Here is a 22,043-nt window from a genome sequence, read left to right as displayed (position 1 = left end):
CCATAAAAATGTACAAGTAAAAGGGATATTCATAAAAGCAGTGCCAGGTTGGTTGATGTCAAAGATAATGGAACATCTTCCCAGAACACCAGTGCACAATTTATGTACGTTTGCCAGACAACAAATGACAATCCGAGAAATGCGTCAAAAAGAGGATTACCAAGAAAATGCATTTAATGAAGTGAGCCCTTGTCTATCAGAAAACCTCATTAAGGCCCTCTCCAAACTAACAGCAAACCAGGAAAACATGGAGCGACAAATCAAGAACATGGACAAAAATATTCAAGCCAAAAGCTCTTCAATAGACACAAATAAAATTGAAAATAACAATCAACTCCAGAACATAAACCAGCCCAGACCATTCACTTATAACTCACAGTTCCTCAGTACAACGCCATTCAACGGCAGTTGCAGAACAAGCTTCCCGAATAGGGGTAAACTTATTAGACCAATTTTCTCACCCAGAGGCTCAAGCTCTTGACATTTGCGACCACTGTTCAATCAACCGTATCAATCTGGGGACTACCAGTATCGACAGAAACTTCAAATAGGAACAAGAATGCCTGCAACGCCGTATATTCCAGTTAAGTAAAGGCAAGTAAAGCCTTTTACTATATTTGTGGGTACGCAAACCACACCGCGAGCCAATGATACCGCGGAGGCAGAGGCAATTCACGAAAAACCTCATTTCCATTCCAAAGAAAACCAAAAGAATTTTCAAGCCAACCAATTGAAAACAAATGAGCCAAATAAACAGTCACAGTATAATCATTCATCCTCATTAAAAAAAATGTAACGGAAACGAATAAATCAGTACTTTCATACATTTAATAACAATTTTCCGCAACTATTAGCCGCCGCGCCTTTATCAACACAGGCGCATGCGCAAATGTCATTAGCAAGAAAAAATATGACGACCAGAAAACTGAGCCAAACACAAAAGTACTAAAGATAAAAGAGGCACCGCAATGGTAAAAAGTAACAAATGGCTGAAGGCCAGACCATTGACTTAAGCTGTCAGGTCGAGATATCTTTTCAATTAGCGCACCAAAATTTTACTGAAATCTTTCTTGCACTACCCTTTGCAAATTCAATAATACTGGGCATCCCTTTTTTCAAAAAACGCAAAATAACTATTCTTTCACCTCAGAATCTGTTTCAGTTTAACGATCTAACAGTACAACTGAATGAAATTAAGCCAAAAAGTGAACCCAAAAGACTGCTTCGACAAAAGAAAATTCCATTTTTCAGGAATAAGAATACTACAATTATGTCTAATGAGCATTCGATTCTAGAATACCAATAACTAAGATCAACTGACAAAATTGACGACCAAAGCGTAAAAATAATCCCTAATGAAGTGCTGGAAAAGGAAATAGAATTAGCTTTCACATCATCGCAAAGCACAATGGGTAAAAATAACACCTAACAAATTGCTGCACTCAGCATTACAGATCACTCAATAACAATATCAAGCAAAGTTGGAGTCACCAGATTCTCTATTATCACTGGTGAACAAGCTCAAAACCTAACTGTCATCGACCCTCAGTTGAATGCGCTTGCCAAACAAAAATCCTTAGAAAACGCAAACGCAGAAATTAACCAATTAATACAAGATTTTAGCAGACAAGGGAAGCACCAGCCAGAGCGACCGAAACCTTAATATGAGAAACTTTGGTTTCCAACAACAGAAACCTGTAGCAATCCGGATCATTTATTTCCCCTTCAAAAGAGATCTTCGGTCAAATTAGAAGGCTTTAATGTGCAGAAAAATTAAATCCAATCGAGTGTGCAGTTGATAGAAACCAGTTTCTATAAAAATTTCACTGGAAAAACACAACACTAGATAGGGAACAGCGACAACAAATAGAGCAGTTACTAGTAAAATACCATGATATATTCGCTAAACACCGGTTTGACGTCGGGTAAAACACAGACTTGAAGATTAAACTAACGCCAGAGCATGACTTGCCCGTCTACACTCAAATTCCTCCAACGCCAATACACCTCCGCGATGAGCTGCAGATCAAATTGGCTCTCATGCATTATTCGTGATTCATAAACACTCTACCGCAATCTAAGTATAGCAGTCCACTCTCCGCTCATAGAAAAGAATCGGGGAAGCTTCGACTTCTAATCGACCTGCGCAGAGTCAATCATTTGCCGGGGTGGGATTACCTTAACGCAAATTTTCCAATTTCTAACATGCAAAACGCAACAAACCACTTTGCGGTCAGAACTCTGTTTACTAAATTGGATTGCTCGCAAGCTTATCATTGCGTGCAAATGGCCGACGACCTTCCAGTTGAGTTACTTGCTTTAAATTTAGCCTCAAGAAACTTTTAATTAGCGCACCAAAATTTTATTGAAATCTTTCTTGCACTACCCTTTGCAAATTCAATAAAACTGGGCATCCCTTTTTTCAAAAAACTCAAATAACTATTCCTTCAGCTCAGAATCTGCTACAGTTTAACGATCTAACAGTACAATTGAATGAACTTAAGCCAAAAAGTGAACCCAGAAGACGGCTTCGACAAAAGAAAATTCCAGTTTTCACGACTAAGAATACTACAGTTTTACCTAATCAGCATTCAATTCTAGAATGACAATAACTAAGATCAGCTGACAAAAATGACGACCAAAGCGTAATAATAATCCCTAACGAAGTGCTGGAAAAGGAAACAGAATTAGCTTTTCATCATTGCTGAGCACAGTGGGTAAAAATAACACCTTACAAATTGCTGCAGTCAGCTTTACAGATCACCCAATAACAATAGCAAGCAAAATTCAAAGTACCAGATTCTCTATTATGACTGGTGGAAAAACTCAAAACCTAACTGTGATCGACCCTCAGTTGGTTGTGCTTGCCAAACAAAAATCCCCAGAAACCGAACGCAATAGCAGAAATTAAACAATTGATACAAGATTTTTGCAGACATGTTAAGCACCAGCCACAGCGACCAACACCTGAATATGAGAAACTTTGGTTTCCAATACCAGAAACCTGTAGCAATCCGGATCAGTTACTTCCCATTCAAAAAGAGATCTTCGGTCAAATTAGAAGGCTTTAATGTGCAGAAAAATTAAGTTCAATCGAGTGTGCAGATGATAGAAACCAGTTTCTACAAAAATTTCACTGGAAAAACACAGCAATAGATAGGGAACAGCGACAACAAATAGAGCAGTTACTAGTTGAATACCATGGTATATTCGCTAAACACCGGTTTGACGTCGGGTAAAACACAGACTTGAAGATCAAACTAACGCCAGAGCATGACTTGCCCGTCTACACTCAAATTCCTCCAACGCCAATACACCTCCGCGATGAGCTGCACATCAAATAGGCTCTCATGCATTATTCGGGATTCATAACCACGCTACCGCAATCTAAGTATAGCAGTCCACTCTCCGCTCAAAGAAAAGAATCGGAGAAGCTTCGACTTCTATTCGACCTGCGCAGAGTCAATCATTTGCTGGGAAGGGACTACCTTAACGCAAATTTTCCAATTTCAAACCTGCAAGACGCAGCAAACCACTTTGCGGGCAGAACTCTATTTACTAAATTGAATTGCTCACACGCTTATCATAGCGTGCAAATGGCCGACGACCTTTCAGTTGAGTTACTTGCTTTCAATTTAGCCTCCAGAATTTTTCAATTAGGAAAATTCAACGGCAGTTGCAGAACAAGCTTCCCGAATAGGGGTAAACTTATTAGACCAATTTTCTCACCCAGAGACTCAAGCTCTTGACATTTGCGACCACTGTTCAATCAACCGTATCAATCTGGGGACTACCAGTATCGACAGAAACTTCAAATAGGAACAAGAATGCCTGCAACGCCGTATATTCCAGTTAAGTAAAGGCAAGTAAAGCCTTTTACTATATTTGTGGGTACGCAAACCACACCGCGAGCCAATGATACCGCGGAGGCAGAGGCAATTCACGAAAAACCTCATTTCCATTCCAAAGAAAACCAAAAAAAAATTTTCAAGCCAACCAATTGAAAACAAATGAGCCAAATAAACAGTCACAGTATAATCATTCATCCTCATTAAAAAAAAATGTAACGGAAACGAATAAATCAGTACTTTCATACATTTAATAACAATTTTCCGCAACTATTAGCCGCCGCGCCTTAATCAACACAGGCGCATGCGCAAATGTCATTAGCAAGAAAAAATATGACGACCAGAAAACTGAGCCAAACACAAAAGTACTAAAGATAAAAGAGGCACCGCAATGGTAAAAAGTAACAAATGGCTGAAGGCCAGACCATTGACTTAAGCTGTCAGGTCGAGATATCTTTTCAATTAGCGCACCATAATTTTACTGAAATCTTTCTTGCCTTATCCTTTGCAAATTCAATAATTCTGGGCATCCCCTTCTTCAAAAAACCCAGAGGGTTAGGCAAATTCGTGACTGGCTTCAGCTCATTCATAGGGTACTACTTGGACCCATGTTTAGCAGCAAATATACGCACCCAGTTCAAGGATGATATAGGCTGCGCTGTAAGTCAATTCCAAGACTTATTACCAGCTTTGAGGAAAATTTTTTGATTGTCTCAGACGATCTAGCTTAAAGCTTTTGCCTGTAAAGCAGGAAATAGCAACTCAGTCCATGAAGTTCCTTTGTAACGTCAAATGTTATATTAGCAAAAAGCATCTCACCTGAGTCGGAAAAAATAACCAAATTTTTGAACAAAATCAAAAGGCCAGAAACAACTAAACATATCAAAAGGTTAATAGGCTTCATCCAATTCTTCAAAAATTTTCTTCCCAATGTCGGTGAGAAGCTTATACCATTTCAAAAGATACTTCGAAAAGATGTAAAAATCCAACCTGAAAACATTATGAACACCTCGAAATATAAAAAAAGATCTTCTTGAGGCGACAAAAATGACGCTACGATTGTCAAAACTAGGCTTACAATATGTGCTGTTGTGTGATGCTAGTTACTACGAAGCAGGTTTTGTTTTGTTGGTTGAGGATTATGTGGATGAAGCGAATTCAAAAACTAAGTAAAACTTTGCACCTGTAGCATTTGGTTCACACATTTTCAATTCAGCCCAAATAAAGTTCTCAATATATTACAAAGAATTTCTAGCCCTCTATTATGCCCTTGACCATTTTGCACATTTTTCATGGCGTTCCAGTCATCCCATAATTGTGCTAACAGACAATAAAAGTCTTACATATTTCTTCCAATCAAAATCAATAACCCCAACACTGTGGAATTTTCTCGACAGAGTACTCTAGTTTATTCTGGTAATCGCATACATATCCGTAAGAGCCAATTATGCAGCAGATTTCTTATCCAGAATGCAAACAGATCGGTCAGCAAAAATGTCGCTGAAAATGAGTGACAAAATCCCAATTAAAGAACTACATATCGGCACGACAGCCCAAATTCCAGATGCAACGATGAGCTCATTAGATTCAGAAGGAGCGTTCTTAGATTCAACTGACGAACGTTTTATTGAACAACTTAAAGCATGTGGTCTTTATTACCAATATGTTCGGCTTAATCGCCCGTCAAAAACGGAAATTAAAGGATTAACACAAATGAAAAACATGAAATCAATCAAATGCAATATGCTAATCCATTAGATGTACTTAACGATATTAATGACAGAGGTAAAATAATCAATCTCCGGGCTGAACAAGAGAGATGAAGATAATAGAAAAGTAATCAGATGGAAACAGACTAATGTTAATCCAGACCTATCATACGAGCGCAGGGCGATTCGATAATTTTGTAAAGAATTTGAAAGGCTCAGACGAGAGAATTGCGTGCTATACAGACTGTTTTATGACGACATTGAAAACATTCATTTTTAGCAATAATGACTGCCAAAACACCTGTGAGAGAATTTTTTTATAGACTTCATAATTCAAGAACAGCAGGACAGGTAGGATTTCTTAAAGTCATTCGTGAGTTCCGTCACAGGTTTTATTTCCCAGCTTCTCAGAATACCTCATCGACTTTATAAAGAACTGCCTAACATGTGTGCAATTAAAACAAGTCAAGGAGAAGCACCTCAAATAACCCCTGCAGCCAGTATCGTCCTTGCAATCATTTCCAGGTGACATGCTTTAGATTGACTTAGTCGGAACCTTCATCTCCCCCGTCTATAAAATTGTCCTTAGTGGCATCCAGTGTTCTCGAAATACACATTTGCGGTGCCCTTGACAAGCGGGAGCGCTGATACAGTTGCGCGAGAATTGGTGAAAATTTTCTTCAATCACAGTTATTTGCCACGAACAATTGTAAGCGTTTTGGCATCTACTTTTGTGTCAGAACGTTTGTATGAGTTAACACGACTGTTGGAAGTAGAGTTGAAACATTCGTCATTAAACCATCCATAAACTATTGGAGTTGTTGAGAGATTTTACGGACTACTTAAACGAATACTCAAATCAACTCAAAAGAACATTGGAACAACTGGCAGAAATACGTTCCACTTGCTACTTTCATGCACAATACTTCTTACCATAATTCAATCGGATGTTGTCCAACAACACTTTTCCATGGCCGCCAACCAGTTAAACCAATTTATCTACGCTTTTAGAACAAAGCCTTCGAGACAGTAGATGTAAACTCAGACTTTGTTACGGCGTTACAAGATGCAATTTTGAAAAAATTTTCTGAAAACAAATTAAAATTTTTGGAATCCTACCAACGGTACGGCAGTTATTACGATCAGAAGGCGTTAGCCCAACCACTTGAAAAGCACTTTTTTTGTTTTTTGTTGAACCCAAAGCTAACATCACAGAGGCAGTTTCAATCTAAATCAATACAGATATGGCTACCAAACTATCGAGTTGAAAAGAAATTAACGAAATCAAATTACATAATTAGAAAAGTAAGAACAAATTTCACATAATGTGTTCACCGAATAAGATTGAAGCAAGTGAAGCCCCTTTCTGGCATGGAGGACATTGAAAACATTGATCCCAAAAACTTTATACGAGACCCATCTCGCAAAGACGACAAAAGAGAGCCAGAATTGTTTGACAATTATTTGGCAGTAATGCTAATACAACAATCACTGCCAGCAACCAATAAGCAAAAACCAAGCAGAACAAGAATGTTAAAAGCCGTATCAGTTCACGGCGGCGCGATAGGACCCTCAATTACACCTGCGCTAGCAATACCAGAACCACCACCATTACCAGAATCTATTTTTATTCCCCGAGTACTAAGACAATCTCTTCCAGGAACGCCAGTACCAAACCCTCTAAGTAGCGATAACGAAAGCCAAGAGAGAGAATCGGCAGGCTTGTTTTCTGAAAACCAAGGAAACGAGAAGGTTTCAGTACCAAACCGAGAGATTACAACATCGGAATCAATATATCAAACAAGCAAATAAAGATACCCGAAACAAGTTAATTTTGATAATGTTATCCAAGCGCGTATCTTCACAGCAAGACTCCGTGATAGCAACGACAGTTTTAATGTGGCAGCCGATCGGTCACCTCAGTACATGCAAAGTACATCATCCATCTGCAATAAACAAAACAAGAGACAGAGTTTTTTCGATTCCTGTAAACGGAAAAAACTTAGCTGTACCAACAAGAGAAACAAAATTTGACCAAGTCAAGTGGATCTTTTTGAAAAACCAAAAAAAACCCAGCAGTCAAGCAGGCCAGAACTTCCAACCCAAAACAAAAGAATGTTGGCTCTGGAGCCCTGAAAACACTTTTGCAAAAAGACCGACCAAAATATCTGCACATTTTTGATGATATCGATAAATCCCGATTATGCATGGCAAATTGCGTGTCTGCAGGTTTCCGCATGTGGAAACGTCTTGACAGAACAGTGTCGATGTACTACCCTGCTATTCAACACATAGAAAGAAATCAATCTAGATTACCAAAACGCTCAGTACTTACATATTATGATGGCATTGATTACAGATTTATTTTCGATTAAGTGAAGAAAGCACGGTATTTCCACAAACCAACCTTGAAAGCTCTTTCAAAAGCTTTCAACAATTTTAAATAAATGATTAAAAAGTATAATATTGAAAGCCCATTGCTGCCAAGACTCTAATGTGGCCTAGATATTCTAAATCCGCAAACCGTGTTTCATTTAATTCGAAAAGCTTTTGAGATACCGAAATTACACTCTACCACCATTTTGACCTCCAGAGCATTTATGAAATTTTTTGACAAAAATCGCACCTACGAAAACGGTTTCGGAACGAAGATTATGATCCATTAACTTCTAAAATACCCAAAAAAAACCCAGAATTTCAACGGAAACAGAGCCATTACATTCTAGTCATATGTTCTATCACCACCGAGCAGTAACAATCTACTCTCGTTAGAGTAAACCAAGCACCCTAGATGATTACACTAATTTGTGAGACAAAACGGTAAACTTATTGCCCTTTTATCACTAAAAACAACCAGAAATCGACTTGAGTCAATAGGCCGACCATACATTCGAAAAAAGCAATGTAATGAGCAAAATTCAACTTCTGGAACGGAATTTGTCAATGCAATCAACAAGCTACAACCCATAGCGAGTTTCTAATCAATTATTTTTGCCAAAAGAGCAATAGTACAGTCATGGTAAGAGCCCAACATCGGCTAACATTTCTCCCAAGAAAACGCGGAATTTTGGCCGTTTTTCGAAGTTCTTAAACCGCTGGCCCCTTGACAATAAATTAACTAAATCACAATGAAATCCGACATCTTGTTTTTCAGATAAACTACCATCTAACACAGATTAAAAGCTAAGGAATTGAACATACAACTTTCGCGGTCATGTTGAAAAATTAATTTCAACAAAATCCACCATCTCCAAAACCAGGCACACAATTATCTCAAAACAGTACCCAGATGACCACTGATATATGTAGAGACATGCTGCCATAGAACAAGCTCGTGGCTCAAGTTATTATCAAGAGGTGCTATTTATAAAACAATTATAAAGAAAACTTAAAAACCAACTTCTGAATAAAAAAAGGCGAAAAAAGTAAAAAAAGAAAAATAGCCTAAAAAAATTCACTATACAAAGCATCAACAAACAAGATAAGCTTGCTGTTACTGTACTATACTGGATAAAAATCTGACAACAAGTCTTGCTAGGCTGAGAGTGCCAGTAAAACGACAGAACCACAAAATGCTAAACTCCGAAATCCGGGTAATTTTCAACAACGAATCACAAGTTGAGTATCAAGGAGCGCTCCAAACCCCACCAAACTTTGTACAGAGTACCACCAAAATATGTTCTTTAATATAAAAGAATCATAAAATTGAAAAAAAAATATACAACACCACCTTTTGATTTCTGGATTACCACTCATCATAGACTGAAGATCACGAAATTCGGAAAAAAATGCAATTTATCCGATCATAGATCGAAATTTTAAAAACCCTCATGCTTAAATGTTTATATGATACCCACAAACATATAGTTTGAAAAATTTCTGCTCTACCTTACTCCAAAGTCTTGGGCCATAAATTCAAATTTTTAAAAGTAAATCACATAAATGAGATTATAAGGACTAAATTTTCTGAGAGCAACTTGGACCTATAGAACCAAGCTAATTATTACAGTACGTGTCCAATTGTTTATGGGCTTTATTTATGTACGCTATGTTTAACTTATTTATCTAAAGTGGCCAAATAAACAACAAAAATTTGAACCTTATTAATTGCTGCCTAAATGCATCATCCGAATCATCTCTAACTGTCGTTGATGTAGACGCCTCAGAAGGTTTATACCGCTTTCTCATGCTCACCAGACGGGCTGAAACAGAGAACTGCAATGAGCATACCTCCTTTTACTAAGAAGCTCGAATGAAGCAAACACAAGTGACTCAAATTGAAGAAAAATTTAGACAAAAATGCGCATAAAAAAGCAATAATCACATTGTTTCTTCTGTCTGTTCCATCTTTTGAAGTGACATCTGGAGTGACGAAGTGACAAAGATGTCTCCAGGGCTTTCTGTTTCCCCGCCTTGGCTGCCAGTTCTTTATTAGTCCAGTTACAGCCTTCTCTCGCCTCAACTCTGTCCCGCAATCACCATGAATTTGAGTCAGATGTAAATCCTGTCCTTCAGAACTCAAAGTACAGAAAAGTCGCTGCTCTTTAGTTCCAACACCAAACGGATATCTGCTACTAACAGTAACCAAACGTTATGAATCCGAAGCAAATGCAGCCTCCCATCCAACGATAAAAGAAGGACCTTCAATCGTCAACACAGCGTGTCTAACTAAAGCATGCTGAACAAATAGACTGTTTTTCCTCATTAGATAGAAGTATATTCGATCTCTCCATTCGATAGGAGTCCTTTTCACAGCCAAGTCAATAAAACTGACTGCAGATGTCAAAGACACCACAAGCCAATCAATTGGTTGCCCTCTTTCTGCATATATGAAAATTTTCTTTCCAAACATCGTTACAGCAAATGAATCATCGCCACATGACTATATATGACCTTCAGTAAACCATTTTCGACTTCCAAAAATTTCAGCTACAGCACTTTCTTGAAGCTCGGAGGGTGGTGAGAACTGACATAAGTTATCAATATGAAACGATTATGCTTTACTTTGCCTGAACTTTACATCGTCGTGCTCGATTTCGCGGACATTTCCCCTAATTTCCCGGCCATTAATGAATACTTTCATTATCCTTCCGCACTTCATCGACAACACCTTTCCAAGTCTTCAAACCTCTTCAGTTAACCGTGTATAGACGCTTCAATCCAGCCGATTTCCAACTCTCTTTATTTGCAAACTGTTTGCCAAAGGCAGTAAAAACTCATAGAACAAGACATCTGAAACAAATTATAAAAACACAATAACTGACACTCTAATTTCATATAACAGACCAGCAACGCTTATTACAAAACAAATATGCTGAGTAACATAAATTGAACAGCAATTAGGACTGCAAACTCATTAAACAATAAAATTACCCCAATGCTAACAGATCAAATTGGTAAACTGAATGTATAAAGCCATTAAAACGCAACAAACTCTGTCCAGAAATTGCCAACTGCTAAAATTATCTAGTGTTGTTTTCAGTTAAGATGCTCAAAAGTATGAAGTCAGTATAATTTCAAACTATAGTTTCTAATTCTTCATATTTTTTTACTTCTCACAATCTGGCAAGATGGTCAGCTATCGCTCTATGCCAATCTCAACGATGAAAAAGTTCGGCAGCAACAAAAAAAACCTCTACAAAATCGTGAACTAAATTTTAACGATAACAAATAACAAAACACTTATGATAATCATCAATAGCGTCACAAGCGTTGGAATAAGAACTTGAGATAATGAATCTTGGTCATTGGCATTGTAGTCTGTGGGCACTGCGGTGCAATATTCCGGGACCAAATTCCAAGCGCAGGATAATAAGTACCATTCTTGCATTAAGTTATCAAAAATGGACCCACCGTCAGATTGACACATATGATCTCTATAAACGTGATTTACATTTAACATAACGAACTCAACACGTTTGCAAACAAACAATTATGAACAAAGAAAGTCACCAACCTCTCACTTTCATTTGCTTAAATTACTACTGTCATCAAACAGTCGATGGCAAACACAATGAGAGTCTATTTAAAAATATAGTTAATCAAATTTTACCATGTTCAGCCAACCTCAAGCTCACAAAGTCTTGAATATTTATCAAGAGGAACTATGTTAAATTATGAATCCAAACTTCTGCTAGCTGAGAAATTCATAAATGTGGAATTCCTTTTACCATTCTCCCAATACAACTTTACTTCCCGCAATGAACTCAAAGAACTGCTGGAAGTATTAAAGTCTAAGTGAGAAAACCCCTCCATTAGGTGACCACTGAATTCATTGACCTAATTCAACTCAACAACAGGAGAATTCAACCTCAATTGGCTCCTCATAAAAATTGACGAAGAAATCGAAAAAACAAAAACAATAAGATGAGCACATCAGAAGAGAAAGCGCAGCCTTCCTCGAGGCTCAAAGACCAACTAGAACTTGTAGGGGAGCCCCCGTAGCGGCTACTATTTGGCAGGCTTGAAACTTTTTGGCGGGGGTTCTATTAGGAGGAGGAGATTGCGGCATTACAGGAATTACCGGTATGTGCCAAAACTACGGGCGCCAAAACGCCGAAAGCATTGAACTCTTCAATCAATACACGTCTGCTTTAACAGACCATGTCCAACAAGTTGAAGGCCGGGCAAATGAACAATTCATCATTATCTCCAACGAACTTAGCAAAATACAAAAGGCGCAGATGGAAATGAATGAAAATCAAAATCTAACTTGGAAGATTATAGAAAAACAATTTGTTGTCTTGGAGAAGAATATTCATATCATGCGAGATTGTAACCAATTATCTTTCTCAAATCAACAATTAAATTTTAATTTTGAAACTGTGGCCTCGCTTCTAAATGTTTTTTTTGCAGATGCCAAAAGCTACCGCTCAGCATTATATGATTTTCGAATAAACCTTCTGAAATCAATACCCATATTACTAAATAAAAGACTACCAATGTCACTAGTGCCCCAAAACTCATAACTAGTGATACTTGACTCGGAATACGAAAGCCAAAAAAATGCTGCTGGTTGTCTAAATTAGGCTATTCCTATGACTGATTTGTTGTCATATTATGATGCCCAACTTTTACGTGAAGTATCTACTGTATATGAAGGCTTACTTTTTACAATAGCGATTCCGCTTGCCTCTAACTAAACCACATTTAATGTGTACCACGCTCAATTAGTGCCAATGCTTCAAACAGAACCTTCAAGAGCTCTACAATGGGTCATTCAAGGCCCATATTTAGCTATATCTGAAGACTCAATGGTAACGACAGTTCTTACCAAGGATCAATAAAATAGTTGTCTAGGATCAGCTCGCTACAAAATTTGTCATCAAACCCTGGCTACACATCTGGGTCAATAATCCTGCTTGACAACACTATACTTTCATAGCCCGATAACAGCACTCACAGTGTGTGACACGAGACGACTAACGTTACCTTCACCAGAAAAAGCAACCAATTTAGGATATGGGATCTGGCTCATAACATCTGCATCCAAATCCTTTTCTCTGAGAGAATATAGCATCAACAGTGACACTATACCTCAAAACAGGGAACACAAAGAATGTCATGTATGCATCAAAACCCTCGACAGCGGAACTCAACTTGAAAGTGAACACATAAAAATCAGACCAGATCTCCAACATTGCAGTTCTCAGCTACCATTAAAGTTCGCTTAGCACACCCGCTCAAGCAATTGATGTCATTGCTGCGCAATATAACGGAATTACCTTACTTCAAAACCAAAACTGACACTAGCTTTGTGCTCATTAAGCGAATAAAAGAAAAACTAACAAAAAACAATCGATGAAAGTTTGAACCGATGAAAAACATCAATTACAACCAATGAAAGTAATCTTGATCAACTGGCAGTATCAACTGTACACGACATGACTCTCTTAAAACTTACGTTATTCATGAAATTACACAATTACGTACCTCTGAAGCTTTTGTTGACACTAACCCTAACAGTTTTCATCGACAACTTGTTACTCCATATACTAGCAATGTTTTTATACCATCGTTTCAGCATCTTTTAACACCTCACATCTAGTTTTCTCAATTTAGCTTATTAAATTAACTTTTCAGCCTGATGAGTTCTTTAAGTTTGAGCTGTCGACCATGCACACCGAAGACTAGCCGCAAAATGCCATTCCTGGCTATTCAACAACTCAGCCAGTTAATTGGGAAAAAAGAAAATCACTGTGATCACTTAATAGTTAATCCTAACATTACAGCACAAAAATTACCAAGCGCCAAATATATATCAAAATAGGTATATAACAACCTTAATTTGTTCATAAAAACGCATTTGAACCTTCTAAGGATTCATTTGACCACTCCGAAAGCTATACACCATATCGTTTAATTGCCTTGATTGGGGGCTATACGTTAAATTGGTGGGTATATACGTTAAATAAGTGATAGTTCAAATTATTCATCCGAATATGAAATTTTTATTTGGCCAAATTTTTTTTTGCATTTTTGTCTCCTAAACAAGAATGAGATATGGCGTACTTTAATCTGATACTATCGGTAAGGCTAAAGCTATTTTATCTGATGTTCCTTGCAGTGTCAAAGCTATTTTTGATATGTTATTCTTAATCAATTTAAAAGATTTCTAATGTTTGTTGTTGCTATTGTTGCTGTTGATGTGGATGTTCAACAGCTGTCGATTGAAAGTTAAGCCATGAGCGATCTTGAAAACTGGTCCATATATTTCTTCACTTCGGCTTATGACAGCAGAGATGCCAATTGCAGCTACTCAATTCGTGGAATCTATTGTCCACGTACTTCCTCATTAGCTTTAAAAACCAATTTTTGAGGCCGTTGATCACCAAGAAGTTTACTTCATAATCAATTCTCTTTGCTATTCTGCAATTTTCAAAGATAAGATATTCTGTCAGCTTCTTGAGTCTGATTTTCTGCAGAATGATCAATTTGGTATTAAGTCCAAATATTCCGTCTGTTTCTGGCATGTATTTACTGTCCTCGCCCACTGCCCTAGAAAGAGTAGGGAAGTCATTCATTTGAACGTATATTGGTGGATGCGGGACATTCAAAAGCCTATGTGGCTTCTTTAGGGTTCCTGTTTCCTGAAAGCCACTTGCTGCTTCCCGCTGGAACTTCACCGGTTTAATAAATTCTGTTTTCAAAGGCCTGAACCAGTTACTTATGTATAGCAGTACTCAGAGAACAAGGTATTTTTTCTTTCATATTTCGACGGTTGTTTTCACTTCGTAGGCCATATTCATTCTGATACTGAAAAGAAATTTTTTTCTGTTTTGAATCTAGTACTCATAAGTGCTGCCCAGCTATAGATTTGCTGATGAAAATTGCAAGAGCGTTCATTGCATTGGCGGATAGGTTTGAGCTGGTTTAGACTGATTATAATCAGGGACCGGTTTGACTGATTTTTTTCAACGAATCATCAAGGTTGAGCACTTGTTGCTTTTGCTAGTTCCATCTTGTTTCTTTAGAGCCATTCTTTAATCTATATGATATCCCCTGAACCTCGCGTTAGGTCTTTACTAGCACCAGCTTCTTCAAGTTGTCTTTAAATTGGAAGGGCTCACTGAGTCGAAAAAAATTGAGCTGATCGTTCATGAAAATGCAGAAGAGAAGGGCGCTAAGTAAAAATTCGTGAGCAACACCGTTGGTGACCTCCAGTCCTCTCGATCTTAAACTGTCTGCTCTTAGATAGTTGTACAGTATCTAATGAGGACAGTCGCCGACTGCAAGTTAGCTGACTTTTTGTAGGAGAGTTTTGAGGGGGGAGATGGGGGAAGACTTAGGAGAAATCTGAGTAGATGTTATGTCATCTGTTATCTTTTGATCGATGGCCTCATATATCCACTTCACACTTGACAGCCTATTTTTGAATTCTGATCATTTTCTTATGAAGTCAGGTTGAAGGTTGGTCATGACTTTCACAAAGTGCTGAAAAAGTACTTTGTATACACATCTTGAAAATTGCGGTCAATATGTCGCAAAGAGACTAGCCGGTTGCTTCTGACAAGTCATTTGTCCCTTTTGTACGCTTTGATAGAAACCTTCATTTTCGGTATGGTACTTCGACTTGAGTTCAAACTTTCCAATGATTTTGTTGATCTTCGCTTAATCAGCTCTTCTGAAGCTGCGGAAATTTTCTATCGACGGCTTATGCTCACTGTCCGGTCATTAGAATAATAGTTGGACAGTTTAGTGATTTGAACAATTATAAAATTTTGTTTATTCCTCGTCAGAGCTGGCAAAAAGGGAGCAAATTTAAAAACTCCTACCAAAGTGTTGCTTGCAGGAGTTGAGAGTTTTTCCGCTTGATGATACACTTCACTTTCAAATAAGTCGAGAACAAATTGTTCATCATTGCTTGCACTTGTATAACCAAAATAATTATTGCACAACAAAAGAGTATTTCTAACTTAGGAAGTTAGAAGATTTCGAGGGGGGCCTTTGTAGAAGACTTCGGATTTAAAGATGTTATGTCGTTTATCATGTTTTGATCCATGACCCCGTATATCTTCATCAAAAATGACATCATGTTTTCGCGTTTTGATCGTTTTTTTTGGTTACTTTGTTGAACGAAGCTTTGTAGAAATTTCGTCAGGACTTTCATAAAGTGCTGAAAAAAAACTTCGTATACAAAATTCTAGAAAGCTTTGCTACCAATTTTTAGCAGAGCCGGTTTTTTTGCGACCAGTCTTTTGTCCCTTTTGGAAGATAAGTGTGACTGCTGCAATCATCCGACATCTTGCTGATGTATTGAGACGTCTGATGTTTTTATGGCCGTGTGCAGTTATAAGCTCATATTTTGCCGTCCTCGTGAACAAGATGGTTGAATAGCCGTTTGGGCGTTATGATCTTGTGCCGTCAACCTCTTCTGGAATCTGTAAGATTTCTTTCCTGGAGACGTTGCAATTTGTCAACGTTGGGTTCTGGGTTTTTATGTCTTATACTTCAAAGTACCCCCTGATTAAGTACATAGATTGGAAAAAACTCGTTCAGTAGCATCAATTTTTCTACTGTGTTCCATGCTGACCGTTGACCTATGACTAATTTTTTGCAATCCTTAAATTTTTTTATGCTTTTCAAGTGCTTAATTATCACATCTGTGTCTCTGGTGGACAACAGTTTTTCCTATTATTGATTTATTTGAATCAACAATTTATGTTCCTGTGTTCTGCAGCTTGCCAGCAGCTGTTTTTTGATCAATTGTGGGTTGTTACATCAAATCGTTTCTGAGTTTTTAGCTTATTCAACATGGTTGACGTGTTGGGCGTTATCCACGGAAGCAGTGATTGCAAATCCCTTGTTCGTCTAGGGACAGTAGTGTTGATCAGAGAGTCGAAGAGGTCGTATAACTTTGTACAGTTTGTATTTGTTGGTATGGCCTTTTGATTTGAATTCAAACTTTCAAAAAATTTTGTTGATCTTCGCATAATGAGTTTTTTTGAAGCTGCGGAAGTTTTCTGTCGTCGGCTTATACTCAATGTGCAGGTATCCGAAAAAAAATCTGACAGTTTAATGAATTGAACACTTTTAGGACTTCGTTTGTCCCTCGTCAGTGCTGGCAATGATGGAGCATTTTTGAAAACGCATCCAAAGTGTTGCCTGCAGAAATTGAGATCTCTATCGCTGGCTGATGCATTTCATTGTCAAATAAGTCGAGAACAGCCTGTTCTTCATTATCTTCACTTGTATAACTGAAAATTCATGTCACCACAAATGATTGTCTTTTCTTTTTTTCGGAATTGCTGCTTACAGTTTTTTGAAGTCTTCTGTTTTGTACCCATATTCATTGCAATTTGGATTTTTGTAGAATGCACATATATTGATTGTTTTTTGGTTGATTTTGAGTCACTAAAACACTTAGCATTCAGTTTGACATGATTTCAGTGGTTCAGAGTTGATTCCTTATATTGCAATTACAGCATCACCATGGGTTTTTGTGTTGCTTTCTAGCGTACTTTCAGGACGATAGATGGTGCAGTTATCCAATAACAATTCAAATGACTCAATGTTTTCAATCCGTCATAACTTAAGTTAAGATATTACATTGTGGTCGTTGAGGATTAAAGTTGAAGTGAACCTAATTCTGCGTTCTGGCGACTGACTAAAATACAGAATTTTACGTGAAAAACTTAATCAAACTTCATGGACTGTGTTCTTTATTTCAAATTTTCACATCATTGTTAAAAATCCAGGTTGAGAGTTGCAGTAAACCGTGTTCGTCTCCATGTTGAAACCAGTTCTTCTCTTCATGAAACACAACTCTTCTTTCTTTTTCTTAACATGATGTTTCGATGGTGCTGTTAGAACAAATACCTCTTTGCGGATCAGTTTGGTTCATTTTTCTACTATTTTAGTTCGAACCAATCTGGTTTTAAGTTCAGCAGACAGAGTGAACGTGAGTGCTCTCAAATTTCCTCTCGTTGTGTCAAGTTTTCCATGTGTTCTCAGTTTCATTAATTATCTGGGATGGCACACCAATGACTTCCAGTAATTTTACTGCTTCAGTTGTTGGTACCACTTTGTTCATCTAAGCAGATCAAAATTGACGTGACGCAGTTAACGAGAGGTGGTGGAGTAGGAATATGGGTACCAAATACATTCAAACATAAAATACGGAATGATCTCAACTCTATTAAAAGAAGTTTTTTTTGAATCATTATGGCTTGAAATACAAGCACCGTTTAAGGAAAAACTTCTAGTAAACGTTTCTTATTGTTCCAACAAAAACTTGGGCAATTTTTTTTCTAGGAGAGTTGACATCAGAAATTTCAGGCGCATATTCAATAACAGATAATGTAATTCTATTCGGAGACAATAACACCAATTTTTTCAATCAAAGAGAAAGAGAGTTACTGACAGAATTTGCTTCCAACAATGGGCTTGATATAGTAAAAAAAATTCTCCAACCTGGACCAATGGAAATCAGGAAACACTGATTGATCACTGCTTAACAACAAAACACCAAACTTTTGATACAACTGTTATCGAGCAGTTATTTGGAAGTGATCATTTTGCACAAATTTTCCTTTCGTCACTGGATACCGATTATGAAAACAACAAAACGCAGTTTTTTTACAGGGATAATAGACAATTTGGTAGAGCTAATCTTGACAAAAGAATTGCATCAGCAGATTGGGGTCCCATGTATCAACAAAACAATGCAAACTCAATTTTTGAAAAATTTTCAAATATGTTTGAAAATATTCTGAATAATGTATTTCCCATTAAAATAGGAGAGCCATCGTCAAAGTCAACAAAAAAGGAATGGTTTCCAGAGAAATAGTGAATCTCATCAACTAAAAGCACAGGTTTTTCATTATTTGGAAGGAAGAAAGAGACGTTGACACATATAACTCATACAAAAAGAATAAGAAAACATACAAAGAGACTACTTAGAAGAGCGAGTCACAATTATTCACAGAAATTGTTCGAAAGTCTTCCCAATTTAAAACAACAGCGGAAATTCATTAAAACAAAGATAAAACGAGAGGATAAAAATAGCGAAATTTCTAGAATTCGGTTGAAACAACATACTTTAAAAGACAGAAAAGAAATCGCTAACACAATTAATATTTGTTTTTCTAAATTAGGTTTATACGAAGGCGAGACAAAAAAAGTTGAGCTACCGGACTATGATTTTGACAAAACTGAGTTTTCCTTCAGACATATAACGAGAAAAGAACTGTTCACTGTAATTGATCAATTACCACAAAACAAAGCAGCGGGTCCTGGATTACTTACTACATGGTCCTTCAAGTGTAGCAAAATGTCTATTGAAACACATCTACAGTTTGCAATAAACGAATGCATATCAAAAAATGTTTTTCCCGATGTACTTAAAAAAGCATATGTAACTCCTTTTTACAAAAAAGGTGATCCACTGGAAGCAGAAAACTACCGACCAATTTCAGTTACACCGACTCTTGCAAAAATTTTTAAAAGACTTTTGCTCCAACAAATGCTAGAACATGTTGAAAAGTATGAAATAATAAAAAAAAATGGTTTGGGTTTCTGAAAAGAAAATCTTCGAATGATACAGTAATATCGTTGACAAAATCAGTGAACAGTTTGTTAGAAGAAAACGAAACCGTTGTTAGTATATTCTTGGATTTGGCCAGAGCTTTTAACTCAATATCTCACAAAATTTTTTTCGAAAAAAATGCAAAATTTTAGTACGGAATCAATTGCAATGCAAGAATCGTTTTTATCTAACAGAAAACAGTGCGTAAAGAACGGCATTGAATATTGGATCTGGGTGACAATCAATCACGGAGTACCTCAAGGAACAGTTATCGGACCTTTAATTTTTATAATATATATCAACGATTTCCCAGACAAAATGAAAAAAAAGAGGACGTTTTACAGTTTGCAGATGACACATGCATTATTTGTCATTCCAAATCCGATGAAAATCTTTTATGCGAAATTAACAGTGTATTTGAATATACTGACAGTTATATTAGGCAAAATATGCTAACTTTAAACCGAGATAAAAACAGAAATTGTGAAAAAAAAATTGAACAGTTTCATTATAATGGAATTTTCATAGAGCCAAAAACAATTTGTCGTTATTTAGGTATAATGATTGATAACAATCTAAATTTTGATATTCAGCTAAATAAAACGTTAACAAAAATGGCAAATGCTATTAGGTCAATTTACTTAGTAAGACATTTTCTACCATTAAAAGCAAGAATCGGGCTTTTTAAATCACTTGTTTTGTCCCATCTCAATTTCAGTGACATTTTTTTCAATCGTTGTTGGTTATGTAACTTCAGAGAGTTAATAGACAAATAAATTGGGGAATAAAGGTTTGCCACCTGCGCAAAAAATTTTGACAGTGCAGGAGATCTATTATTGAAAGACCAGCAGAGTTCTTCATTAAAAACCTTTGTCTTAAATTTTTTGACCTCCGCTCACAGTATAAAGAGAGCAGTCGAGAAACCAAAAACTCCTCAATCAGGATTTTTGTAAAGTACGAATTGACCAAAAACTCCAGAACTCTCCAGTACTTTCCAAAGAATAAGTGCCATTCCAAATGCAGTGACAGGTCACTGATTAGAAATTTTTCTAGGAAGTGGAATAATTTGCCAATTGAAATCCGAAAAGAGAAAACTAAAAATTTATTTAAGGAAAAACTAAGCAGCGAAATGGTCAAACTGCATGAACGTGTTCCAATAGATAGACAAGTAAGAGGCTTTAGAAATTTGTTCTACTGAAGTATAAAGACCAAACTATTCATATATTTGCGAGGCGATTTTGAAAATGTAAATATTTAACCAAACGTTTTTGTTGTAGTTATAACTTTAAATTTACATTTTTGAAGATTAAAAAAAAATTACTGCTCCAAAATTTGTTTTCTCAAGGTCATCTTTGACCCCTAAATATGTGTACTTTCCTGATGAGACCCATTTCACTCTTCATCCTGTTGTTCACCCCAGATGAGGCGGACCCTGCATTTTTTGGCTGAAGGACTATAGCATATTTTTTTTGTTAACGTTTTCGCACGATCATTTGATGGCGTCATCTACATTCGTATCCACACAATTCGCGAAACAACTTTCCATATTCCTCAGGCGATCAGTCCTCTCCCTTGTTTCGGTTTCAATTTTTTGTTCTTCTTTTGGATGATGAAAAGAACTCGTCATGATGAAAAAAATCATCAGACGCATTGCTTCCCCCATAGCCCAAAAATCAAACGAACGATACCCAGAAGTCATTAAATTTATCCGCACCCGTGTCAGCTTCAGTCTTCTAAAGAGCACTATTTTGTGCATTCGTGGATGTAGAGGTCAAAAGTCCAAAACGGCAGATGACATCAGCATAGAAACTTTCAACGTAGAAGTCAGATCCTAATTATCTCAAATTTTTAAATAATTGCAACCATATGACCTCAAATGACAATCACAGTCTTCGCATTCAATGCCAACACAACCTCTAAATGACCTCATGTTGACCTCCAAAGACTAAAGCCAAGCTGCATGTTCCAAAACCATTTAGATAATTTATTCTTTTCATGGCTTGTGCTGCTGCGCGCACATAAAAATTCTTTTCATTTGCTTTCGCTCTTCGCCTCAACCGTCTCGCATTCATTGCCATTCAGTTTGCCCGTTCTGTTTCTGTTGTTATTTTGAAATTTGTTAGCCATACGACATTTATAATTCAAGTCTTTTCTCCCTTCTTTTGGATGATGAGGCGTCTTATCAAATTGGCGCGTTCGTTGTTGTTCAAACAATTGTTCAATTGCTGCAGAGAATCATTCGAAGCTGCCCAACTCTTCAATGCCATTTAATTCTATTTTGGAAGTCATGTTAAGCGTGGTTTGAGATGCATATGAACTTTAAATGACACAAATAATATTGTGTCACTTTTATCGCTTTTTATCTTGCTGGTTGCTTTCTTGCAGGTAGAGCACTCTTTAGCGCACTTTGGAATGATGGCGGCAGGAAAAAAAACAAAGATAAAAAGCGGCTCTTTGCTA

General features: G+C 37.0%; 2 protein-coding genes across 2 annotated transcripts in view; both read left to right on the top strand.

Moving 5' to 3' along the window:
• Positions 1-22,043, top strand: part of LOC142357285 (mediator of RNA polymerase II transcription subunit 23-like) — a 74,863-nt gene that overhangs the window by 26,028 nt on the left and 26,792 nt on the right. The gene's annotated exons all lie outside the window — the stretch shown is intronic.
• Positions 13,619-22,043, top strand: part of LOC142357298 (la protein homolog) — a 45,269-nt gene continuing 36,844 nt past the window's right edge. The window contains exon 1 of the mRNA XM_075408943.1: positions 13,619-13,628. The gene's annotated coding sequence lies outside the window, so the exon portion shown is untranslated. The remainder of the gene's footprint in view (positions 13,629-22,043) is intronic.

This window comes from Convolutriloba macropyga, chromosome 2 (genome assembly GCF_964194025.1).
Source record: "Convolutriloba macropyga chromosome 2, txConMacr16.3, whole genome shotgun sequence".
Lineage (NCBI taxonomy): Eukaryota > Metazoa > Xenacoelomorpha > Acoela > Convolutidae > Convolutriloba > Convolutriloba macropyga.
This window is presented reverse-complemented; position numbering and strand designations above follow the sequence as displayed.